The following is a 23598-nucleotide window of genomic DNA, read 5'->3' as shown; positions in this document are numbered from 1 at the left end:
GTAAGCTGAATTTCCCCCTTTATACTATGCTATAGTTAACACAATCAACCAAGGAGGTTCTTCTGCGTGAGGTTTGCCAAAACGAATGGGATCTGCAGATGGTCATGTCATGCTAGGAATGCTTGAGAAACACTCCATATTCAAATTCCTTTATGAAATCACATGATCTACAATTCTTAGGCTGATGTGCTAACCTGAACTTGATTATTCATTAGGTTTAGACTCTGTATAAATTGTGATACTGTTCTTGGCAGTATAGACCTTCAAAAATAGGCATGGAACTATGAATAAGGTTAATTAAATATGGTCCAGGATCGTGTTGCAGGAATGAAGACTGGAAGAGCAATTGTGTAAGCAATCTCCTCATGGTGCAGAGGCTGTCTCACAAGCTCTATATGGGATGCCCAGTCTTACACCAGTCATGACGTACATAGCAGCCTGCTGAAGGAGAAAATCATTCCATGCTTGACTCTTATGTATGTCTTCTTTCTAAACATGCCTCTAGCTGCTGTGTTTAACAAACTTCATAGTGTAGTGCAGGGGTCTCCAAACTTTTTAGAGTGAGGGCCACAAGATATATGTTCCAGATTTTTGAGGGCCGAAGGAAGACGTGCGTGGATATGTGCATGTGTATGCCGCCCTCCCACCCGCCCTCCTGCTTTCCCGCATGCATGCCCACTACACACACACGCATATAAACAGCCAGATAAAAATGCAAGGTGGGCCAGATGTGACCTGCGGGCCACAGTTTGGAGACCCCTGGTGTAGTGGTTAAGCTGCAGTATTGCAGTTAAGACTCAACTCACAACCTGAGTTCGATTAACCCAGCCCTCCAGCCTTTTAAGGATGGTAAAATATACAGCTTGCTGGGGTGTGTGTGGCATAATTCTGTTGTAAACTGCCCAGAGAATGCTTTAAACACTGTGGGGCAGTATACAAGCAGCACGCTTTGCTTTTACTTTGATTTTTAAACATGGAAGTGGAATGAAATGCCTCTAAAAACAGGCAAAAACAACTAGAGTACAATAGATAGGTCTGTCAATCTATTTACTCGAATGGCTCCCATTTGGTTGCTTGCATAGGAAAATCCTGTTGGTTTCACTGAGCTTGATTGGGTAGTCCTTGACTGAACACAGGTGCCAGCAGTATCTTTGTCTGGGAACTACAGCCTCACATTAAAGGCCTATAGGTTATTTTGTACAGAGAGTTAGCTTGTATGTTTTTCAGGCACCATTTAGAAAAAGGTGTAAGTGCTAATTTCAAAGTTGTTGTTGTGCAGTGTTATATCACCTCCATCTTATGGTGAACTATGAATGAATAGCCTCTAAAATGTCCTATTGTTAGGAACCCTGCTCAACTCTTGCAAATTCAGGGCTGTGCCTTCCTTGTACTTGGTCTTCCTATTTTCCTGCTACCTTCAAGTTTTCCAAGCGTTGTTGTCTTTTCCAGTGAGTCTTTTCCTCTCATGATATGCCCAAAATATGGCAGCCTTAGTTTCATCATTTTTTGTTTCTAGAGGAGGTTCAGGGTTGATTTGATCCAAAACCCATTTATTTGCCTTTCTGGTAGTCCAGGGCATCTATAAAGCTCTCCTCCAGCATCATATTTCAAAAGAATTTATTTCTTTAAGTCAGCTTTCTTCACTGTCCAGCTTTCACATACATACATATTAATCAGTAGTGTGGATGATGTTGGCCTTAGTATACACTGACACATAACATCAAAGTTATGTATTTTTTTCTGTCAACATTATTTTGTCCTAATTTTGAACTGCAGTCCTGTCTTTGCACTTTCTTCATTGACATTCAGTAGGAGGTGTCTCAATTCTGCTTTCTGCCAGTAATATGGTGTCATTGGAATATATAAAGTTATTTGTGTTTCTTCCAACAACCTTCACTCCTCCATCATCTGAATTTAACCCAGATTTCTGTACAATGTGTTCCACATACAGATTGAACAGACAGGGAGATAATATACACCCTGGTCTGACATCTTTGCCTATGGAAAACTGTTTTGTTTCTCTTATTCTGCCAGACAGTACCTTCTTGTCTGGAGTACAAGTTGCACATTAGGAAATGAAGTGTGTAAACTATAGTAAAGCCTGATCCATGAGGCATGGACTTGCTAAAGCCTATATAGCACAGAGTGGTTTTCTTCTAAAATTATTCAGCATGTTCTAGTAAACAACGTGTGTCTGCAGTATGATCTTTAGTGCCTCCCACTTTTCAGGATCCATCTTGAACATTAGGCTTGTCTTCATCCATAGACAGCAAAAGTCGTTGTTGCAACATCTTGAGAATCACTTTTAAATTGGGATGATTAATATGTAGGAATCGAACAATGCAGTGTTTTTAGGTCTATCCAGAAGAAAATCCCTATTCAGTTCAGAGGAATCCCCACTCTTGTAACAGGATCTACAATTTCAGCCAAAATAACTGAGATCTCTTGAAATTCCTTGAAACAATGTGTAATTCTGATTCTTGCTTCCGATTCTTTACTTGACCAATTTGTCACAAGTTTTTGTGCACATTTATTGGGTAACTATCCCCTTAGAAAGATTTCAATAGAATACCTACAGCTGTTGACATAGAAAAGACAACCTTTTGCCTTGTTTTGGCATTGACTTTAATGCCATAGGTTGGACTATTTGAGTGCCTCCGTGTTTCACAGTTGGGAACAAGGTGACCTTGCTCTCCCACAGTATTTGTTTATATATTTCGTAACAGTGAGTGAAAAATGCATGAAAGCTGCAGAAAATATTTTCCACAAATATCAACTAAAATGCATTAAAATGCATTAACCTTCACTCAGCTTTGCTCCTCACCGTTTTTCATGGGTGTTGTGTGAGTCGATTTTATTGGCACCAGTGTTCACAGAAGCAGGATTTCCATCTTTCTTGCATGATTATGTAGAGGCAGCTGAAGAAGACAACACCTTGAATAACTTGGAGGACATAAAAGCTACATGTCTGAATGGTCACTCATGATGGACTTTCCTCCCCTGACATCTGTTTTTTCTTCCATGCAAGACAATTTCAACTGAACATTGTATTCAGTCAGAATTTGGACATAGGCTACGAGCAATGTATCTATGAGGAACAGGTTTGGTCAAGAGGACATAACAATGTTACATTTTAAAATTTCAAAATTTTATTCATGTGTGAACAATACCTTATTCCCTCTAGGATAGTGGTTCCCAATCTTGGGTCCCCGATGTTCTTGGACTACAACTCCCAGAAATCCTGGCCAGCACAGCTAATGGTGAAGGTTTCTGGGAGTTTTAGCCCAAGGACATCTGGGGATCCACGGCTGGGAACCACTGATCTAAAATCATTTAAAAAAGATATTTTAAAAGTAGTTAGTCATGTTCTCTGCCATTTTTATCAATCCTAACAGCTTTTAAAAAGGAACTGTAACTAAAAAGCCACATGTCATGTAACAAGTTATTTGTTAAACATTATGAGGAGTTAAAGCATCAGCTTGTATTTAAAATACAATTAGTAATGGAAATGAATCGCTTTTTAAAAGTAATTCCCTATGAAGTGGTCCAACCCAAGAACTGTTTTACCACTATTCTGCTGTTATCAGATATGGAGTGTTTGAAACCTGGCACCAGTTGTCATAAGCAAGGGTCCTGTTGTGGCCTGTATTAATGCCTAGAGATTAATTAATGAGAACACTTCTAATTTGGGTTAAAAGGGTAACTGGAATCCAAGAGGAGCCTGGACTGGGGTGGGCACTTCACTCTAAATGTTTTTTTTTGGGGGGGGGAGAGGGGAACCTTCCCTCAATCAAGTGCAGAGAAGTCAGGGGGTGAAGGTGCATGCATGAAAACAGGCTTAAATTTCATAGCCACTGTTCAAGAAAGCAATTTTTCCAATCTCTCATTTTATTAATCTTTTCAGCTGCTCTAACATACTTTTTCAGGAGGGGAAGAATTGGGAAAGGCACCCTGAATAAATAAATGTTAAAAAAGAGATATCCTCACATACATACATCTGCTTCAAACATACCCCCTCCTTTTTTCATGGTATTCCCTGGGCATGAATTAGGCACATGCATGCACACATGGTATTCATCTGCTGCTCACATCACACTTCACAATCATCTAAATGCATAGTAGCGAGGCAGGCCCCCGCTGCTCTACCAAGCAGCACACAAGCTTCCTGATTGGACTGTTTGAACTGCCCTCTAGCTGTAGTATTTGAACACAAGTAAATGGCTTGGCATCCCACTCAATCTCCAGCCTCAGTCCTATTTCTTTTCCCATATCAGCTTTCCAGACATCATCTTCCCCTACCTTTATTCATAAATGCATTTTCAAGATGTTACTTTGCTGCTACATTTAAGTGCACGCGCACGCACGCACGCACGCACACACACACACACACACACACACACGTTTAAATGTTGAACTGTTTTAAACAGGGAAGAAGAAGGGCACTTCTTGCAGATATTCTCGATATGGCTACTTGCAATTAAGCAGTACATTGGGGGAAAGTGGGGGAAGAAGGAAGAAAAACAACGAACATTCCCGTTGCTTAAGAAACCGAGTGCTCGGAGCTTAGTATGCATAGCTCCGGTCTCTGAAGGCTACTGTGCTCAGATTTCAAACTCCAGATTTACAGACACAGCATGAGGCTGACTGTGTTGCTCCTTAAAACACAGCCATGTAGAAAAAGACTCCACAGTATCTGCAGTGAAATGTTGTTGTACCTTAAATTTCAGAAAACGATGACCAGAAAGTGCACTGTCAAGAAACACAAGGGAGTCAGGGAGCAAGCTCAGGATTACAGCAGGGCCTTTTGCATTTTTTGTTTTGTTTTGGTTTAATTACAAAAAGAAAAGGAGGGGATAATGTGATATAAAAGCCCGGAGGCCTAAAAACTCCTTCAGTTCTCCCCATAGATCTAGCCCACCACTCTGCATGAGCCTCACTGGGAAAATTTAAATAAGCAGCTCTAGTAGTGTAATGTGATTTGGCAAGGGTTGTGCCTTGAAGCATGGTTTTGAGGTCTCCACAAGCAAACATGTGCTTTGAGTAAGTGACATTGCACCCCTTGCTTGCGACACTACCGTCTAAGCTTCTCAAGCTCTGACTTTAAATGTTTGGAAACACCAGAGCTTAGGCTCTGACTAGACCTGTTAACTCTGGGTGAAGTCAAAGCATAATGAAATCTGAACTCAAAGAAGATTGAGTGTAGCAGGAGGGAAGGGCGTTTCAATCTGGCTTCTTTAAAGATGGGAGAGGAAGAAAAGAGAAGAAGAATGAAAGAGGAGATGGGAGCCAGAGAGCTCGGGCGGGGGGGGGGGAGTGAGAAAGATATCTGCTTATGATTATAGGATGAACTCTGAACTTTTCCTATTGTTCCAGCCAAAGACTCTTCAATGCAAATGTTTAAAGAAGTCTGTTATGCTGTTTTAAAAGGTGTACTGGAACAGACATAGCTTTATTTCCCCACTGGGAAATGGTGCAGAGGGGGGAGTTATGAATTTTTAAAGAAAGGACAGCAACAAGTTTCCGCAATATACAAGCACATTCGGAAACAAGCCTCAAAACACTCATTGCCAGCCCTGGAATGTGAAAACAAAAGATCCTCCTTTCATTTCTTGGGTTTTCCCGCCTGATGAGTAGGATGACAAGGTCGTCCTGGGAAGTTCAGACATGCCCTCAAACTGATCTGCATTCTTTTATTTCCTATTTTCTCCACCGTGTGGATGATGACAGCCTCTCACTTCTAAATCAGATTTAATTGAGCAGTGTTAACTCATATTCATTCTTCTTTAAAAAAGAATCCGTACAAGCTCCAGGACTTGCCAAGGCAAGAAAGGCCTCTCTAAAGGACAGGCTTCTCCTATTCCTTTAAAACCAGCCAGGCTACTATGGAGACTTAATTTTTTGACTTTTATTTTAAAACTTTCCTCCCACCCCTTCTTCTAGTAAAACAGTATCTGAATGCCCCCAATCTGTGCAAATTTGAATGAAATGTGATTTCTGGTCCTCAAAGCACTTTGCCAGTTAAAAACCCATCCTTGTTCCAAAGAATAGCAACTGGGCCCATAGTTATCGGGAAGCACAGCTGGTGTGATGGCAGTAAATTCCTATGTAGATCTAAGTTGGTTATAACTTCACTAAAAAGCACAAGGGTGAGCACCAAGCCAGCCCTAATATTAGGTAGAGTTGCTTCAGGCTGCAGATTTGGAATATCAAGAAAAGGCACTCAATTTTTAGCTCTTGGGTGCCTACAAATTAGAGATTACTAGGACATTTTTGGAGGGCTCTGCCTGCACAGTGGTTATGGTCCATGATTGCTAATAGATTTCCATCCGTTCCATTATATTTTTGTTATATTTTTACTGTCTGAAAGATGGAGAGAGAGCTTGTGGGATTTTCTACCTCAATGCCAGGATAACTCGCCTGGCCTTTGGAATAATGTATCATGAATGTAGGGAGTGGGGCTCTGTTTCTGTTGACAAAATATCTTAAGACAGCTCTGATCTACAGTGCAGCTTGGAGTCTGCATGTCTTTCCATTTTCCCCTTCCAAAGTTCTCCTCATTAAGGCTGAGCTGAGAGCTCTTCATAGCTCAAAACAGGAAGAGCCTGAGGTAAAAAGTGTCCTGAAACTGCTCCCTCAACTGAAAGTCAGTGAAACACTCCATCAAGAAAAAGAATAGGCTTCAGCACCTGTGAAGAGGCAGCAAAATGGGAGCAGAGAGTAACAATTTTTAAAAAAGCAAACCAAGGCCTTTTTAACCTACCTTAACTCTTCCTCCAAAGTACTATAGAAGATGGTAGATGATCGAATCCTCCATTTCATTGCCACACAAGCCCTACTCTCAATATCCCATGGCTTGATTGCCCTCAACCAAATTTTGGAGGGTTTTTTTTAGTATCCCAGAATTGTATTCTTTCCTTTTAATTTACAGACTAATATAGGTACTTCTTTGTGGTCACAAAGTCTATTTTGAATATTCAAAGCATTATTGGAGTAGGTGATATGACAAGTTTGCCTTATTTTACACCCAAACCAATTGGCACGGAACCATCCATGTTCTGCATGAGAATGAATGGTGGTTCCACAGGGTTTGTACAACCTTCGATGCGTCAAAATTACCTCTTTGGAAACTGGCCGCTAGTGTGCTCGTTTATTTGCAACATTTCCAATTGTAGAACATTTTTGAAGTGTAGCTTTTAAGATGTTTAGATGTGGTTCCCTAAGAGGGGGGAGGGAAGGAGGGAGAGAGAGAGAGAGAGAGAGAATAGTCTATCCAAAAAGTCAGCTTGAAGCAGAAATTCAGCTTGGCCATTCTGTTCCCCATTCCTCTTGCTTCTAGTTGTTCCTCATATTGACAGTGAGTACAGTACAGAACCCAGACTATGGCAAAAGTCAGACTGCAACAAATCATTTGTCTGTTCATGCTTGTAGTATAGTGCATTGATCTTCAACCCTTATTCACCAAGTTAAAAGAGAGAAAAGGCTTGCAGTGGTAAGATGTGATATATTTTTTCAGATTCCAGTGTATTTATACTTTGCAGCAAAGTTAGGGTTGAGGTTTGGATTAGGGTTCAATGTGCAAGTCTTTTATCTCATGATCCCTCTGAGAATTATAGATTGCCCCCTGAATGGAGCCAACCTACTGACAATCAGAGTGCATAATTTCTCGTTCTTAATACAGTGGTGTCTCGCAAGACGAATGCCTCGCACAAAGAAAAACTCACAAGACGAAAGCATTTTGCAAACTTTTTTGGTGACTTGCAAGAAAAATATTTTTATGGCCATGCTTTGCAAGACAAATAGGAACGCATTAATTCAGTTTCAATGCATTCCTATGGGAAACTGCGCTACACATGATGAAATTTTTGCAATACGAAATGACTCATGGAACAAATTATTTTCGTCTTGCAAGGCATCGCTGTATTGTTTATCAGACCTCAACAACAAAGACCTTTTATGTCCCAATATAATTCATCAGCTGGAACAAGAGTCTACTCCTGTCAATGGCAAATAGCAAGAGGCACAAATTTTGTCCCATTTTTGTTCTATGGGAAAAAAAGGGGGGGTTGTGGTGGGGAGGGAATTCCTTTGTCCATTCAGCAGTCATTTTATGATGAACAGAACACAGAGAGATTTGCATCATTTCATTTTCACCAGATAGCAAGTACTGAGTTGATTGGGTGCCTGTATGTGTGAAGTGTGTGCCTTTATAATGGATTTAAATACTTATTACACTTGCATTAAGAATACGACCAAACAGCTATTTAAATTACACAGTTCCTGGTGAAGGAAGGAAGGAAGGAAGGAAGGAAGGAAGGAAGGAAGGAAGGAAGGAAGGAAGGAAGGAAGGAAGGAAGGAAGGAAGGAAGGAAGGAAGGAAGGAAGGAAGGAAGGAGACTAGTGACAGTTTCGTGTGTATACTGGAGGTTAAGTAGTAGCTAATGACACTAGATTTAAACCCCTCATCCCCATTTTCTTCATTTTAATATTTTTTCTCTTATTTGGATAAATACAGTGGACCCTCGACTTACTGAATTAATCCGTATTGGAACGGTGGCTGCAGGTTGAAAATTCTGTAGGTTGAGGGTCCATTTCCCATAGGAATCCATGGAAAATCATTTAATCCGTTTGAGCCAAAGGAAAAAAATCCCAGGCTTCCAAGGCTGCACCCATTGCCCTCTGCCTTCTGTCCCCGCTGCCATCTGCCTCCTGTGGTTTGGGGACAGGAGGCAGAGGGCAGTGGGTGCAGCTTTGGAAGCCCGGGAAGACAAAAGCTACTCTGCCTGAAAGCCACTCCTCTCAAAAGCCACTCCGCACCTGCTTTCGGCTTTTGGGGCTTAAAAAGCTGCACCCACTGCCCTCTTGTCTCCTGTCCCCACTGCCCTCTGCCTCCTGTGGACAAGAGGGCAGTGGGTGTAGCTTTCTAAGCCCCAAAAGCCGGCAGCAGGCGCGGAACAGCTTTCTGCTTGCCAAGCCGGCAGCAGGCGCAAAAAAGGGGAAAGGGCGGGAAATTCAAAGCAGCCCCCGCTGCCCTCTTGCCTCCTGTCCACAGGAGGCAGAAGGCACCAGGGACAGGAGACAAGAGGGCAGCAGGGGCTACTTTGAATTTCCTGCCCTTTCCCCCTGCCTTTCGTAGTTCAAAATTTTAATGTGACTTGCGGCCGGAGCTTTTCATATCTCGAAACTTCCATAAGTAGGGACCTTCATAAGTCGAGGGCCCACTGTATCTACAAATACTTTAGAGTATTAAAATAAAATTAAAGCAAGCAGGCTACAAATAAGCTAAAAGCAAATCAGTGGTGATTTGTATGACAAGTAATTTGGAATGAATCTAAGTGGATGATATTTGCACACCGCTAAAGCCTACAACCCCTTCATGGATTGCTGCCTTGTCATGACGAAGGGGCTTGAGTAATTCAGAGAAGCTATGAGCTATGCTGTCCAGGGACACCCAAGATGGACAGGTCAGAGTGGAGAGTTCTGACTAAACGTGATCCACCTGGAGCAGTAATTGGCAAGCCACTCCACTACCTTTGCCAAGAAACCCATGGACCGAAACATGGTCGGAAGGTGTCCAACATGCTACTGAGGAAGAGCGGAGGACAAGTACAAGTCGCTCCAGAGCTAATGAAGTGGTTGGGCCAAAGCCGAAAGGACGCTCAGCTGCAGATGTGCCTTGAAGTGAAAGGAAAATCTGATGCTGGAAAGAAAAAATACTGCATAGGAACCTGGAATGTAAGATCTATGAACCTTCAGATGATTATCATATCTACTATTGTGGGCAAGAATCCCATAGAAGAAATGGAGTAGTCCTCATAGTCAACAAAAGAGTGGGAAAAGCTGTACTGGGATACAATCTCAAAAATGATAGAATGATGTCAATATGAATCCAAGGCAGACCTTTCAACATCACAGTAATCCAAGTTTATGCACCAACCACTGATGCTGAAGAGGCTGAAATTGATGAATTCTATGAAGATTTACAACACCTTCTGGAATTGACACCAAAGAAAGGCATTCTTCTCATTACAGGGAACTGGAATGCTAAAGTAGGGAGTCAAGAGATAAAGGGAACAACAGGTAAGCTTGGTATTGGAGTTCAGAACGAAGCAAGGCAAAGGCTAATAGAGTTTTGTCAAGAGAACAAGCTGGTCATCACACTCTTTTCCAACAACACAAGAGGCAACTCTACATATGGGCATCACCAGATGGGCAACACCGAAATCAGATTGATTATCTTCTCTGCAGCGAAAGATGGAGAATCTCTATACAGTCAGCAAAAACAAGACCTGGAACTGATTGTGGCTGTGATCATCAGCTTCTTATAGCAAAACTCAAGCTGAAACTGAAGAAAGTAGGAAAAACCACTAGGCTAGTCGGGTATAATCTAAACCAAATCCCTTATGAATACACAGTGGAAGTGAAGAACAGATTTAAGGAACCCAATTTGGTGGACAGAGTACCTGAAGAACTATGGATGGAGGCCCGTAACACTGTATAGAAGGCAGCAACAAAAACCATCCCAAAGAAAAGGAAATGCAAGAAAGCATAGTGGCTGTCCAAGGAGGCCTTAGAAATAGCAGAGAAGAGAAGGGAAACAAAATGCAAGGGAGATAGAGAAAGTTATAGAAAATGGAATGCAGACTTCCAAAGAATAGCAAGGAGAGCCTAGAGGGCTTTCTTGAACGAACAGTGCAAAGAAATACAGGAAAATAATAGAAAGGGAAAAACCAGAGACCTGTTGAAGAAAACTGGAGATGTTAAAAGAAGATTTTGTGCAAAGATGGACATAACAAAGGACAAATATGTGAGGGACCTAACAGAAGCAGAGGACATTAAGAAGAGGTGGCAAGAATCCACAGAGGAATTATACCAGAAAGATCTGGATGTCCCGGACAACTCAGATCGTGTGGTTGCTGACCTTGAGCCAGACATCCTGGAGAGTGAAGTCAAGTGGGCCTTAGAAAACATGGCTAACAACAAGACCAGGGGAGGTGATGGCATTCCAGTCAGACTATTTAAAATCTTAAAAGATGACACTGTTAAGGTGCTACATTCAATATGCCAGCAAGTTTGGAAAACTCAGCAGTGGCCAGAGGATTGGAAAAGATCAATTTACATCCCAATCCCAAAGAAGGGCAGTGCCAAAGAATGCTCCATACAATTGCACTCATTTCACATGCTAGCAAATTTATGCTCAAGATCCTACAAGGTAGGCTTCAGCAGTATGTGGACCGAGAACTCCCAGAGGTACAAGCTGGATTTCGAAGGGGCAGAGGAACTAGAGACTGTATATTGGCCCCCGGCTTATTCAACTTATATGCAGCATACGTGTCATCTAGAATTGCTGAGAAAAAGAAGTAAATGAAAGGGATTGTTTCTAAATATAAAATCCAGCTGCTACCCAGGGCTATCTCTAGTCCATCCTTAAACAAAAATTCCTTATGAGGTGAGTAGAGGTAAAGAGAAACATGGTGATTTGTGTTTTTTAATCAGAAAAACTGTGGATACATTTTAGGAGGTAAGATGGGAATGTAACCTTTTAAAAGTAGAGTCCAGTCTACCTGGTAGAAACAATCTTTTACCACTTTTAGGATTCTGGTTATACTCCCAGTCACGATGAGCAGCTCAGTGTAAGAGGATATTCAAATACTTAGGAGTTAGTGATTGCATTATGGCTGGCTGAAAAGCTCAGTGAGAAAAAAGGAGTTTGATCACATCACTATGCCACCCAGGAGCTCTGAACAGGCCACATAATTCTAGAAGAAGCAACAGGTACACCACTATTGAATATTACTCAGGGGCCTCCATAAGGGAGAATCAACTTGATGGTGCTTGATTTACTGCATTAAAGAAAGTTATTAATAAGTTGTTCCAAAGTGGAGAATATTTGTAAACAAGCATTGTGGAGCACACACACCCCATATGTAGGAAGAGTCCAAGCAGAAATTGAGGGAGAAGATATGCTTATAAATGTAGCCACTTGGTTGGGAAAAAGCTTTGCTTCAATCTGTTTTTATTCGGGGGGGGGGGTTTCTTTCTTGCAGGACTTCTCTTATCCAGAATATTCTAATTCTAATCACAACAGCTGTGCTCTCTGCCAGCACAAACAGCCAGGCATGGTTCATGAACTTGCCTACATTTTCATTTGTCAATAAACTGTGGGGGCTTCTGTTCAGATCTATGACACTGTGTTTCTTCCTTCCAGTGCCAAGTAAAATAGAGTTAATTAAGGCGCCTATTCAGATTATATAAGTCTCAACACTTACACTGCACAACTCCCTGTGGTATGGTGAACATACTAAATATCAAGTGAGGAAAAGGAACCACAATTTAGACCTAATCTCTAGCATTATTGTAGTTGAAATAATTATCAAGTGATTATTAAAACCTACCTAAAGATTAACCATTGTCAATTACATAGTGGCTAACCTCCCATAATTAAACATTTTACAATCAGTTGGCATTTATTTATTAGCCTTACACAGTGTTATAGTTTTATATGGCATTTTTTTATAATATCATTTATCCTCATTAAACACTTTTTAATAGTCTTGTGTTATTTATATAAGATGAAATAACCATCTTAATTAATACACTTTTGGGAACCAAAATTAAACGTACATCCTAACAGCTACACTGTGTCACATAAAGTTAAACAAAATGCATATGAGACCATAGAGTAACTGTTACAGCATTTATATTGCACAGTGAGTCACATTTTACAAGCTATGTTTATGAAAGATTTTTTCCAGTGGGAAAACATTTTACAATTAGAGTCTCAGATTTAGTAGAGGCAAAAACAGTGAAACTCTCCAGTCATGAGTGCAACAGGATACTGTGTTTCTCACTTCAATATAGTGGACTTGATTCTGCACAACAGTTGCACAGACTTCTAGAAACGGGTGGTAAAATGGAATTGATGAGGTACTCAGAGCATGGGAGTATGATCCACTTCCATTGAATAGAGATGTTTGAGGCCAGAAAGTAATTGCCAATGAATAGGTTACACTCCTAAATAATAATAATAATAATAATAATAATAATAATAATAATAATAATAATAATAATAATAATAATAATAATAATAATAATAATAATAATAATAATAATAATAATAATAATAATAATGCAAATTTTACTGTGCATGCATGACTTCACAATACTTTTTAATTTTGAAAGAACATGCCAACGGTGTAATATTTAGAATTAGACAGGAGGGAATCAGATTCAAATCCAGAGAAGAGAAAAGTGTGTTTGGAGGGCTGCAACTCGGATAACATCCCAGCCAGCATAGCCTCTGGTCAGAATTAAGAAGGGAAAAAAACCTAGACATGTCTGGACATCTCCTTCTAGTTTGGGGGCTGGGGGGACAAAACAAGGTGGAGGGAAGATTGGCATGAGGGGCACTAAACAATTTTTTTCTAAACAAAAATTGAAGTTGTACATGCTGTCTGCAGCCAGATTTTGCTCATTACTGCTGCAAGGTCAAGAGCTGTATACTAAGGAATACTATTCAACAGTAATGATGCAATTTCCAGAATTTGACTACAGATGTAGCGTGTGTCAACTGTATCTCAGAAAACAATAATCAAGCTTTCATTTTGGAATATTTCTCTACAATACAGCGAAAGCAAAATTGTAAATATATGTATTCAAAGGATATAGTTGTTTGAGCCCATGTTTTGATCTATAAAAAACTTACAATGGAGTTTATAAATGCATAAACATAATAAAAAACAAATATATATAAACAAAAACAGCAAAAGGGACAGGCAAATACAACACAGGAAGAGCCCAAACTAGTAATAATCTTCAAATAGAAACTACTGAAAAATAGCAGAAATAGAATCAATTCAACCCTGTTTTTTTGTCTAGAGTTACTTGGACCATGCTTTCAAAAGTTAACAAAGAAAAAAATAAGGGCAGAAAAGTTACTTTGGGGGAGGGTACATGTTCCAGAAACCCTGAACTGAAAGTTCTGGAAGTTAAAATCCAAAAAAGTAACTTTCTCAACCTCTACTTAAAAATCAGGAACTGTCCAACTAGGCAGAGTTTGGAGTCTCAGGCCATGAGATTATTTCTGAATATCTTTGCCTATAAATACCAAAATCATCATATGCCCTGGTGACAGACAAAATACAAATGACATTAAATATGTGGATAGCAGTTTCAGGATTCATGGTGGCTAAGGATGAGATTTTTTTGGAATTAAAAGACTTCCATAGTTCAGTGGAACATACACCCCAGGCTGAACTATGAAAGTGAAAGCTGATGGTTGTTGTAGGTTTTTCGGGCTGTTTGGCCATGTTCTGAAGGTTTTTCTTCATAACATTTCACCAGTCTCTGTGGCTGGCATCTTCAGAGGACAAGAGTTAGAACTCTGTGTTCTGATGTAGTGTGTGAGATAGTTGAATATTTGTAGCTCTGGGATTAGCTTTTTGTGCTTTTGAACAGATTGGGTAATTATGGTGATCAGGGAATTTTTGTATGGGTGTATTGTTGTGATAAAGGAGGGAGATAATTTGTCACTGTGATTGATGCGATCGTTAGCTAGCCTTTTGTGTGCAGTAGTCACTGGTCCTTGTGTCTGGGTAGAGTTCATTGACCTTTTGCAGGCTGTATTTTTCAGTGCTGGGAGCCAGGCTTCGTTGAATTTTAGCCTTTCTTTTTTGTTGAAGCTCTGCTGGTGTTTGTGGGTTTCAATAACTTCCCTGTGTAGTCTAACATAACGATTGCTAGTGTTGTCTAGTACTTCTGTGTTTTGAAATAGGATTTCATGTCCAGCTTGTTTCAGGGCATGTTCTACTACTGCTGATTTTGTTGGTTGTTTTAGCCTGCAGGGTCTTTCATGTTCTTTGATTCTGGTGTGGATGCTGCGTTTTGTGGTCCCAATACAGTGGAACCTCTACTTACAGACATCCCTACCTACGAACAATTCAACTTACGAACAGCTCCAGTCGCAAAATTTTGATTCTACTCATGAGCAGAGCTTCAAAGTACAAATGAAAAAATGCGGGGGAGGTGGGGAAAGCACAAAATTTGAATGTTCAGTTGACCATTGGCCAGCAAAGAGGGTGCTTGTCTGCAACATAGCTCATCCAAGCAGTTAGAGAGTGGATAGGGAGAGAGTCTTCAGACTGCCTGGTGCTGCCTGGTACTGTACTGTGTGAACAGTGTGTTTTTTGGCTATTTTTAAATTTTGGATTTTTGGATTTTTGACTTTCTTTTTTTAAACAGAGAGACTGCCTGTTCTGGGTGAGTACACTGTATTTACTGTACTGTACAGGGTTTTTTGCAGCTTGGTGCAGGATAGGGCTAGGTGAGGGGGTTATGTTTCTGTGCTCTGATGGGTCTTGCAGTGTAGATTTTAGTTTTTAAATTTGTGTAGTTAAAATGTGGCTCTAAAGTCTGTTTTAAAAACAGAAAATACAGTATTCTGTTAGGGGTCTGTGGTGGTTGCAGATGCAGTCAGCCAGGCCGTCCGGCTTTAAAATGAAGTTTAGACTCAAGTCTCTCCCCCCCCCATGCTCTCTTTTTTGTGATGAGGGGTTCTGTGCTGGAATACAGTAATGGTTGCTGATTGTTGATGCAGGCAAGCTGTAAAATGCAGTTTAGACTCCAAAGTCTTTTTTCTTAAAATCAGAAAATATTCTGTGAGGGGCTGTGCTGGCTGGTTTGCTCTAAAATGCAGTTTAGACTCAAATGTGTTTTGTTTAAAATGTGTTTTAGACTCCAAACTCTCCCCCCATTGTCTTCTCTTTGTGTGTCTTCTATCTTTTTGTGCTTAAAAGCACAAACCTTTGGCCGAGGGTTCTGTGTGCCCCAGTGATGACCTTCTTTCTTTCTTTCCTCTTTCCCCCATTGTTCCTTCCCTCCCTCCCTGCCCGTTTTTTACCTAAAAGGTGCTTGGCTTGGCTTGGTTGAAAAGGCGCTTTTCAAGGTGTTTTTTTTTAAAGGTGTTCCCTCCCTCCCTCATTTGCTGCCCTTTTTTTACCTAAAAGGTGCTTGGCTTTCCTTGGCTTGGTTTGGTTGAAAAGGTGCTTTTCAAGGTGTTCTGTTTTAAAGGTGTTCCCTCCCTCCCTCATTTGCTGCCCTTTTTTTACCTAAAAGGTGCTTGGCTTTCCTTGGCTTGGTTTGGTTGGAAAGGTGCTTTTCAAGGTGTTCTGTTTTAAAGGTGTTCCCTCCCTCCCTCCCTCCCTCCTTTCTTGCCTTTTTTTGACCAAAGTTCATCTTACGTCAAAAGAAGAAAAATTCTCCCCCTAGTGGTAGAGTACGGATTAACCAGCTTTGACTTAAGAACGGCGCCTCTAGATAAGAACGAAAAATAGCCAGAATGGATTAAATGGTTTTCAGTGCATTCCTATGGGAAATTTTGCTTCTACTTACGAACGTTTCAACTAACGAACATCTTCTGGCATGGATTAACTTCATAAGTAGAAGTTCCGCTATATATATCTGGCCACAACTGTAAGGTATCCAGTATCCCCCTGGAGTGGTGAGAGGGTCCCTTTTGTCCTTTGCTGACTGTAACATTTGTTGTATTTTTGTGGTGGGCCTGAATACTGTTTGTAGGTTGTGTTTTTTCAATAGTTCCCCATGCGATCTGTGACCCCTTTGATGTATGGCAGAAATACTTTATTTGTGGCTGGCTGTTTTTCTTATTCAGTTCAGTGTTGTTTTCTCGGTTTGATGGCTCTTGTGATTTCATTCTTGAAATAGTCATTTGCCTGTAGAGCCCAATTCAGATGGTTGAGTTTGGTGTTGAGAAATTGAGCTTCACAATTCTGATTTGCAAGGTCTGCCAGTGTTTTGATTACATCTCATTTTTGTCATGGGTGGTGGTTGGAGTTTTAGTGTAGGTACCAGTCTGTGTGGGTGGGTTTTCTGTAGACCTTATGTCCCAATAGGAGGTCAGGTTTGCGTATGACCATGATATCTAAGAAAGGGTGTTGGCCCTCTATTTCTTTTTCCATGGTGAATTGTATATTTGGGTGGATGCTACTGAGATGGTTTAGAAATTCTTCCAGTTTTTTTTTTTCACCGTGGTTCCAAATTGTGAAGGTTTCAGCCACATATCAGAATCAGAATGTGGGTGTGAAGGGTGCCGAAGCCAGGGCCTGTTTTCCAAAATGTTCAATGTAGATGTTGTGAGGGGGATCCCCATGGCCATCATAAGGGCCATGAAATCGCAAGAGCCATCAAACTGAGAAAACAACACTGATCTGAAGAAAATGAGCCACCCACAAATAAAAGTATTTCTGCCATACATCAAGGGGGTCACAGACTACATGGGGAAACTTTTGCAAAAACATAACCTACAAACAGTATTCAGGCCCATCCATCCATCCATCCATCCATCCATCCATCCATCCATCCATCCATCCATCCATCCCCCTGCCTGCCCATCCATCACCTGTAACAAAAAAGTGGATACAGTAGATCTATAAATCTATCTGCTTGTTTTGTTACAGGCTGCAATGAGGACTATTTTTCACAAAAACAGATTATCCTCAGCTCTGTGTAACAGCAGAGCTCATTCTCTTCTAATTCAAACCTCTATCTCACAGCTCTTATTCATTATCTCTCTGTCTTTGTCTCTGTCTGTCTGTCTCACTCACTCACACACATACACACACACACAGAGACAGACACAGACACAGACACAGACACAGACACAGACACAGACACAGACACACACACACACACACACACACACACACACACACACACACACACACACACCTATACAAATCAACATCTTCCAGCCAGGAATCATACCACCCTGTCAACTCACAGTTCCATTTATGATCTTTCTTCCATGGGTATCAACTGCTTTTTAACTTTCAGTCCTGGCACACACACCATCTACAATTGTTAATCAAATCCCAATCACTTACCATGTATGTCAATGCAAACCGATATACAAAATATATTTACACTGTAAAATTGTCATAGGTATACCAAGAAAGATAGCAGAAACAAGGGAAAAATGAAGCTTGGGAAAATGGCAGAGTGAAGGAGAAACTTAGTTTTATGAATAGAATGAATGGTTGCTTATCTCCAGATAATTCTGAAATAGTAAGAGGTAGAAATAGAAATTTTGACAGAAATTCTTCTGAATTCCCGACCCAAATAACTGGGTATCTTATATCTTGAAATCAATTCCCCGGAAGCCCTTTTGGTTGGATGGTTGGTTATTTGGTTGTTTGGTTGGCTGGCTGGCTGGTTAGTTGGTTTGTCTCCAGTGATTTAAAAATCTAAAAACTAAAACCACAAAATTTTGCACAGAAACAAAAAAATCTTCCATTTTATAGTGCTGAATTGATTACATCTTCAAATTACGTCTTCAAGAGTCCCCAGCACACACATACATACAAAGAATTAGGGATGGGGATAGGAAAAAGGAACAGGTGCTTTGGATTGACAGTGGAATTTATAGGTATTTAACCCAAACGACAAAGTGAGTAGTAAGGTAGAGAGAGAGAAAAAGCCAGTGTGGAAAAAAATGTGAGAGAGGGGAAAGAAAACAGATAGGCTACTGAGGCTGTGTGAGTGAGGCTGATTAATTTCTAACGAAGCCAAAGTGATCAGAGATTCCTGCATAGTTCACAGTTTACCAATAAAAAAAAGGGGGGGGGACATGAAAGTTGAATTTACTGTCATATATCCATGGCTTGATTTGCTGTTTGACACAGAGATCTGTTTCGTGTTGATTTTTTATTCCAACTATTTGGGGAAAATTTGTTATGGTTACTATTTCCTCACTGAGTGAGTACGGGGGGGGGGGGGGAGAGAGAAAAGCTTGGCATGAAAAAAGTGGGGTTGATGGTGGGCTTTTAACATGGGGGTGAATATTGGCTTGTATATTGGACTCAGTGTGTACTGGGTTGAAGCGGGGGGGAGATTTTGTGGAGATACTGCCACCATAAAAGAGATAGATGACTCACCTCTAAAACTGAACTGATATTTAAATATGGGAATGTTAGAACATGTAATCATACATTTGAACAATTCATGTGATTAGTATAATTTATTCCACCTGTTACAAAAATTGTCTGTTGCAGATGTTGGATTCTTCTAATGGTCTTACTGTATTTCATTACTAAATGAAACCACTGTTACTCCTGATTTAATTCTGCAAATCACAGAAATAGTCCACATGCAGAGAAGAATTACAGATCTGGTGATGTGCAAAAGCAATGAATGTAGAGCACAATGGTGGAAATGCAATGGATGTTGTTTCATTTACTCCAGGGGAAACCCAGTTGTGAGACAGGGTACATCACACTTAATTTCATCAGTATCTTGGACTGAGCTCTGACTTGCCTTTCAAGAAACCTATGCAGTTGCATGGGCACAAATTCAAAATAAGCCAGCCAAATGAGTTCCATACTGTCTGTACTACGTAAAATTTTAAATTCCCTAAATGAACAGCATAGAGCTAACTGGGTTAAAAACACTCCATCACATGACTAGACGTTTAACACAGAAAAACAAAATTACATCATTTGGCAATAACAGCCCTAGTATATGCAGAGACTCATGAAGGGAAAACATTGTATGGTTCCTCTTCCACAGCGTTACTGTAGAGTGGATAGTGACAGTTTAGAAGATTTAGAGGAATGAATATGAACTCTTCTGCTTTTATTCTGCACATGAGAACAAATCAAATGTATCTTTGTCTCTTTTTCTCCTTGAAGCAGTTCAGTATTTGGTGTCAATTTGAACATAGTTTTTTCTTCTTGTAAACATTCTTGTACTGATTATCAAGCATCATTAAGTTACTTTGTTTTAAGTGCTTCAATATACTAAAGTGTTAAATTGCTCTCTTGCAACCTGACTATATGAAACACTTTTTGAAAAGCATATAAAGATCCCTTTTCTTTCTAATAGGAAAGGGCCGGGGAATCTATTGCAGGTTGAATTTTCTGTGCATGTAAATTACATTGACCTTCAATAGAGTTATGATGGTTTACACTGGTAAAGGACCTGCCCCTCAATATTTAAGTTTCCATGTGAGGAAATCTACTCATATGTACCTGAATTTCAAGAATTTAAAAAAGGAAAATAAAGTTGCTCTAGAATCACAGACCCAGAGAAGAATTATCAGTGGCAGGCTGGAGAGGGGACATATTTCTGATTTTAAAAATGGACAAATGAAAGGCCACCATTTATTATATGTGGATTACAAACCGATATTTGAGAGCTATATCTTACAAATGTCTTAAACATGTAAGAGACATCATGGAATAATCTATCTCCCTCTTGCATCACATGAAAAAATAATACGAAGATGAAGAGGGAGAGGGAGCGGATGACACATTGGTCCTTCTATTTCTCCCACCATCTCCTCTGCCTTTCAGCTTAATCTGTGACCAGGAAAAAAAACAACAACAGTTTTACTGGGAGATAACTAGAGAACATTTCCCTTGTGTGACCAGGGCCTAACTTGTCTCTGAGACTGGCTTCTGTACCTAAGGACTGGAAAACAGTTAATGCAATGTTAGTTTTTGAAGTAGGATCTTGGGGGTGCACCAATAAACTACAGGTCAGTTAACTGAACTGTACTGTATGGGTAAACTGATGGAAAGCATTATGCAAAATAAAATTATGAAAGATACAAAATAACATGTTTTTCCCCAAAATAACATCAGTATGGGTTTTCCAAGTTAAATTCCTATCTCATTAATCCTGTAAAATTGTTTCAGTATGACAGTAAGAATGTTTATGGGGTGATCTAGCAGACTTTGTCAAAGGTCTTTTGCAAGTTCTAATAGACAAAATCCCTCACTGAAGTCTAATGCCAAGAGAGGCCCGGTGGGAAAAAACTAGAAATCGGGCCTTCCCGGCAATGGCCCCTACCCTCTGAAACAACTTGCCTGTTGAGATCTGTCAGGCTTCCTTGCTGAGGGCCTTCAAGACTAACTTGAAGACATGGCTATACAGGCAGGCCTTCCCTTCTCCCATTTTCTTTTTTATTTTTCCTCTCGCTTTCTTCTTTTTCTTCTTTTCCCATCTTGGACTCTTTGATTAATCTGGATTTTACCTTAATTTATTTTTATGTTATATGTAAACCGCTCAGAGTAGACACATTCTAGATGGGTGGTATATATATAAATAAATAAATAGATAGATAGATAGATAGATAGATAGATAGATAGATAGATAGATAGATAGATAGATAGATAGATAGATAGATAGATAGATAGATAGATAGATAGATAGATAGATAGATAGACAGACAGACAGACAGACAGACAGACAGACAGACAGACAGACAGACAGACAGACAGACAGACAGACAGATAGATAGATAGATAGATAGATAGATAGATAGATAGATAGATAGATAGATAGATAGATAGATAGATAGATAGATAGATAGATAGATAGATAGATAGATAGATAAAAATTCTGATTAAAAAGAGCAATAATGAGATAAAAGAGAGCCACTATGGCATGCTGGATAAAATGTCAGACTACAGCTTGGGGAAAATGGATTCAAGTCCTTGCTTGGCTGTGGAAACTCACTAATGGGTGGTAGTAGTAAACCCCTCCTTAAGCATCCAGTGTATTTTAAAATCGCTACTAGATTTTTTTCCCCTTCACAGATTGCTGCCTTGTCGTGGCGAAGGGGCTTGAGTAATTCAGAGAAGCTATGGGCTATGATGTGAGGGACACCCAAGATGGACAGGTCAGAGTGGAGAGTTCTGACTAAATGCAGTGCACCTGGAGTAGGAATTAGCAAGCCAATCCAGTATCTTTGCCATGAATGCCTCATAAACAGAAAAAAAAAGGCTAAAAGATATGACGCTGGAAGATGGGCCCCTCAGGTCGAAAGGCGTCCAACATGCTACTGAGGAAGAGCGGAGGACAAGTACAAGTAGCTCCAGAGCTAATGAAGTGGTTAGGACAAAGCCAAAAGGATGCTCAGCTGTGGACACGCCTGGAAGTGAAAGGAAAGTCCAATGCTGCAAAGAAAAATACTGCAAAGGAACCTGGAATGTAAGATCTATGAACCTTGGTAAGCTGGATGTGGTCAAACAGGAGATGGCAAGAATAAACATTGACATCCTGGGCTTCAGTAAACTAAAAGGGACGGGAATGAGCGAATTCAATTCAAACGATTGTCATATCTACTATTGTGGGCAAGAATCCCATAGAAGAAATGGAGTAGCCCTCATAGTCAACAAAAGAGTGGGAAAAGCTGTACTGGGATACAATCTCAAAAATGATAGAATGATGTCAATATGAATCCAAGGCAGACCTTTCAACATCACAGTAATCCAAGTTTATGCACCAACCACTGATGCTGAAGAGGCTGAAATTGATGAATTCTATGAAGATTTACAACACCTTCTGGAATTGACACCAAAGAAAGGCATTCTTCTCATTACAGGGAACTGGAATGCTAAAGTAGGGAGTCAAGAGATAAAGGGAACAACAGGTAAGCTTGGTATTGGAGTTCAGAACGAAGCAAGGCAAAGGCTAATAGAGTTTTGTCAAGAGAACAAGCTGATCATCACAAACACTCTTTTCCAACAACACAAGAGGCAACTCTACACATGGACATCACCAGATGGGTAGTACCGAAATCAGATTGATTATATTCCTTGCAACTAAAGATGGAGAATCTCTATACAGTCAGCAAAAACAAGACCTGGGGCTGATTGTGGCTCTGATCATCAGCTTCTTATAGCAAAATTCAAGCTTAAACTGAAGAAAGTAGGAAAAACTACTGGGCTAGTCAGATATAATCTAAACCAAATCCCTTATGAATACACAGTGGAAGTGAAGAACAGTTTTAAGGAACTCAATTTGGTGGACAGAGTGCCTGAAGAACTATGGATGGAGGCCCGTAACACTGTATAGGAGGCAACAACAAAAACCATCCCAAAGAAAAGGAAATGCAAGAAAGCATAGTGGCTATCCAAGGAGGCCTTACTAATAGCAGAGAAGAGAAGGGAAACAAAATGCAAGGGAGATAGAGAAAGTTATAGAAAATGGAATGCAGACTTCCAAAGAATAGCAAGGAGAGCCTAGAGGGCCTTCTTGAACGAACAGTGCAAAGAAATACAGGAAAATAATAGGAAGGGAAAAACCAGAGACCTGTTGAAGAAAACTGGAGATGTTAAAGGAAGATTTTGTGCAAAGATGGATATGATAAAGGACAAATATGTGAGGGACCTAACAGAAGCAGAAGACATTAAGAAGAGGTGGCAAGAATACAGAGAGGAATTATACCAGAAAGATCTGGATGTCCCGGACAACCCAGATAGTGTGGTTGCTGACCTTGAGCCAGACATCCTGGAGATTCAAGTCAAGTGGGCCTTAGAAAGCATGGCTACCAACAAGGCCAGGGGAGGTGATGGCATTCCAATCAAACTATTTAAAATATTAAAAGATGACAATGTTAAGGTGCTACACTCAATATGCCAGCAAGTTTGGAAAACTCAACAGAGGATTGGAAAAGATCAGTCTACATCCCAATCCCAAAGAAGGGCAGTGCCAAAGAATGCTTGAACTACCGAGAGGATGGGCACTTGCAGAGGCTAGCCCAGCAGGATTTTCGAAGATTGCACCCTTTCCCCCTGCCTT

At 40.3% G+C, this 23598-nt stretch overlaps 1 long non-coding RNA gene across 1 annotated transcript in view; it reads left to right on the top strand.

Moving 5' to 3' along the window:
• LOC144586576 (uncharacterized) overlaps positions 1-23122 on the top strand; it is a 62013-nt gene extending 38891 nt beyond the window's left edge. Inside the window, exon 2 of the long non-coding RNA XR_013541470.1 lies at positions 21612-23122. This is a non-coding gene — a long non-coding RNA (uncharacterized LOC144586576). The remainder of the gene's footprint in view (positions 1-21611) is intronic.
• The last annotated feature ends 476 nt before the right edge of the window (positions 23123-23598 follow it).

The sequence above is a fragment of the Pogona vitticeps genome, chromosome 2, assembly GCF_051106095.1.
Source record: "Pogona vitticeps strain Pit_001003342236 chromosome 2, PviZW2.1, whole genome shotgun sequence".
NCBI lineage: Eukaryota > Metazoa > Chordata > Lepidosauria > Squamata > Agamidae > Pogona > Pogona vitticeps.
Note: the sequence above shows the minus strand (reverse complement) of the source record. Positions and strands in the feature narration are given on the sequence as shown.